Below are 3,697 nucleotides of genomic sequence, written 5' to 3'. Positions count from 1 at the left end.
CTATAATTTTCTGAATGGCTGAACTGGGAAAAGTACTTTGCTGATAGCTCCTTTAACTTTTAAGATGCAGCCAGCTTTGTTAAGGTTACCCAAGAACATGGAAAACAGAACTGCTTCTATGTTTGCTTCCTGCGTGGTACAAACAGTGGGACACTATAGTTTTCCTCACACATAACAATTCCTTTTGTATAAAACAGAGTTGTGCTTAGTGGGAAGCTTGCAATAGTTTCTCCCTGTGACAGACTCTCTGTCAAACATCATTTTAACTGCTGTCTTCTAGAAAAATCAGTACAATTCACAAACTTGTATTCTTTTCCTCACTGAACATCTTTTCCATTTGTGGAGCAGCCATGCAGGGAGTGTTCCCTCTGCCTACAGGCTGCTGTGATTTGGTGTTTTGTTGCAGTTGCTCCATCCTTTCAGGGCTCCTCTGGACCCCTTTTTGTAGAGCCTTCTCCCTTGCCTGTCAAATCCACCTCTTTCCTGCCGTCCTGCAACTTCAATATCTCTGAAAAATAAACCAAACAACAACTCATGTTCCTTCATGAACAACAGAACTAATGAAATGTGATTTCCTATACCTTTATTTCAGAGCGGGGTTCTCTGGTGTTAACAGAGTGCAAAATTTCAGGCTTCTTTTAGAGTTGTGTCCCCAATGTGTTGGTTCTCTAAGGTCTTGCAGGAACTCACAGCTGTTCTTCCAGTGGGTTCCTGAGAGGCTGTCCTTACTTTTTCCAGCCACTTATTCCCACAGATTTTAGGTTCTTGCTCCATTGCCAGATTTGGTTTACAGGGACAGTGTGATCACCTGATTTTCCTGGTTATTTTTGTTTGTTTTTAAATCTCCACCTTTGTTGGTGTTTTTTTTTTTTAGAGGGACATGTTTTTTATGGGCATAATAATAGCCACAGAGTGCTTTTGTGCAGAGAGGCTGTAAATTCAGCATATGGCAGCATTCTGTTTGGGGCAGGGAGGCAAGAAGGTAAGTCAGGGATCTAAAAGACATCGATTATGACAAGAAATATATTTTTCCTGTCCAAAGCTGGGGAAAAAAAGGTGGAATTTCTCATACAATTTTTATTGCAAATGGCATTTTGCTTTTAGGTTTTATTGCCTTAGAAAGCCTAGCAGAACAAACATGAGATTTTTAGGATGAAGCTATACAGACACAATCATTCCATTTTTCATTTCTGTTGAATAGCTGCTCCACATAAATAAAAATAAATATCTGGCTGGCTCCTTTCATCCCCCTGCCCAAAAAGACAGTGAGGTATGATCCAGGGCAGTAACCTAATCACTAAGCTGTTTATGCTGAAATACACACCTAATTCTATTGTTGCTTCAGGAGCAGCTGCTTGTTAATTACGTCTTTTTGTTGTTGTTGTTGTTGTGTAATTTGATTTCCTACTCTCTGTAATACCTGTGTGGCATTGCAAATAAATAGCTCATTGCAATTACTAAGGAGTAATTAGAAGATGAGAATGTTAGACTGGATTGCAGGGGACTGCAGTGGCTGCTGGCACAAGTGACTTTTCTCATCATTATGGATGTGACAATATTTTCATTTTAGCTTTTGAAATTTTTATTCCAGGAATAAAATTTCTTAACCAAATATTTATTTTGGATTTTGCTGGAAAAACATTGCAAATCTATTTTATGGAAGACATTTGCACATCTTGTTGTAGAAACAGAGCACTCACCAGTTTAGCATTATCAACATACCTTCCAGATTTCCCAGAACTGTCATCCAAGTAGCACTGCTACTGGAAGAGGTTAACATACATCTGGTAGTGCCAGCTCCCTGAACTGGATGCAGATACATTCTGTGAAGGCTGCACTCACAGAATGATGACAAACACCCACATTCCACAGGTCATAAAACATTTGAACACACCTAACCAAGCCAAACAATTCACCACGAAAGACTCAAATCCACAGAAATAATGTTTCATGGAAAGGAGTGCAAGAGACCCCTCGGGTGCTGCAATGGCCCTCAGTCCTTTCAGAACCATAAAATTTTCCCACATGAAGATGTTCAACTGGGTGATGTCCACACTAACTCCCATAATATCCTCAGGAAGAGTGTTGTGCAATTTGGTATCCTGCTTATGTAGAACTTGCTTAGCATAACATGCTTAGCTTTAATAGCTAAATTTGCTGCAGTCTTAGGCTCTTAACTAGGTAAAAGTTCAGCATATCTGGGTGGAAGTTAACAGCTTTGGTTAAGCTTTATTTAAGTTAAAAAAAGCCCCAGAGTTGGAAGATAAGGAATCAAGAAAGGTTGATGCAACCATCAGCTGATGCTGCAGCTTTGGAGGTAAGAGAAGGAACAGCCTGAGTAGAAACAGTGAAGGGACCCAGTGAAGAAAAGGAAGACCCCAGACCCTAATATAACTCCTGGTCAGACCTGTGGGAGGGGTGGGTAATTTAGATTGTAAGGGTATAATTGCCCAGGGATATTTTTGTTTGGGATGTCTCTTCAGAGGCTCCCAGCTCGAGCTGCTCTGTGTGTTGGATGAATAAGCCCCTGATTTACTCAGCAGGTTGGCGACTCACCTTCTTCAAGAGGAGCCTGGGACTGAGTCCTGTTGATGGTGGCATAATTTGTGAAACGTGGTGGAATTTCCTCAGCGAACAGACCAGGGCAGTGCAGTGAATTGAAAACTGACTACTGAGCTCAAAGTCAGGGGCAATGAACACAAATTGCATATAAAGAAAAAAATAAAATCCATTTAGACATGGGACAGAAATGGTTTTACTGTAAAAGAGATTGAGCACAGGCACAGATTTCCCAGAGGGGTCAGTGGAGTCTCCGTCCTCAGGGATATTTGAAGCATCATTCAATGTGTTCCTGGGCAGCAGGAGTCTGGACTAGGTGATCTCCAGAGGTACATCCCAGTGTCAGTAGGTCTGTGATAGGTCTGTGATTCTTTTATTTAGGTACACTTGCTGGTAGGCAAAGTTTATGCAAGGGATAAAGAGATATGGAGTTCATTTATAGCCATTCTACCAAGCTCCTGTGGTGCCATCAAGAGCTCACTGTAGCAATCACTAGCAAACAGCTTCTCAGCTCCACTCAAAATCTCAGAAAATTAGGGGAAACTCAGTGTCTCATCTGTTTTCACTTTGAAACAAAGAATTTAGGAGGAGGCAAAGCAGGCTAAACCAGAACTATGTGCCAAAAAGAGTAAATAAATATACCTTTCTGAGCAGTGCGTACCTTTTAAATTGTCTCTCTGATTCCTTGGTGGGAAAACTATGTGGGCAGCTGGCTGTCAACCCCCTTCTGTGATAGCAGTAATCTTAGATTCATAGAACCATAGAATGGTTTGAGTTGGAAGGGTTCTTTAAAGGTTGTCTAACCCAACCCCCAGTCTTCCTCTAAAACTGTTGGCATAAATTTCTGAGACTCAGTTATCCTACCCCAAGATCTTTGCAAACTGTAAATCCTCCTGAATTGCAAACCTCCTCCAAACTGCAGTTTTCTCCTGAAAGGAGTTAGCTTTCATCCTTCCTTACAAAATGTTTTTTAGTGACTTTCTGCTCCTCAGTAGGAAACCACCACAAATTAGATCACTCACAGTTCTTACTTCTCACAGGAAGGTTAAATAGTCTTCCTCTTTTCTTCAGTCACTGCTCTTGCTGCTGCTGTTATGATGGATGAGGATGATTACTCAAAAATAATACATTTAGGCCT

The 3,697-nt window shown here is 41.0% G+C and overlaps 1 long non-coding RNA gene across 1 annotated transcript; it reads right to left on the bottom strand.

Annotated features, from left to right (window-relative positions):
* Window positions 1–289: 289 nt before the first annotated feature.
* On the bottom strand, window positions 290–1,796 carry LOC113976899. The gene is made up of 2 exons (XR_003537205.1): window positions 1,701–1,796; window positions 290–508 (listed from the first exon to the last, which is right to left on the bottom strand). It is a non-coding gene; the product is annotated as an uncharacterized LOC113976899 (long non-coding RNA).
* Between the last annotated feature and the right edge of the window lie 1,901 nt (window positions 1,797–3,697).

Source organism: Neopelma chrysocephalum, unplaced genomic scaffold, assembly GCF_003984885.1.
Source record: "Neopelma chrysocephalum unplaced genomic scaffold, ASM398488v2 Primary Assembly neopelma1_188, whole genome shotgun sequence".
NCBI lineage: Eukaryota > Metazoa > Chordata > Aves > Passeriformes > Pipridae > Neopelma > Neopelma chrysocephalum.
Note: the sequence above shows the minus strand (reverse complement) of the source record. Positions and strands in the feature narration are given on the sequence as shown.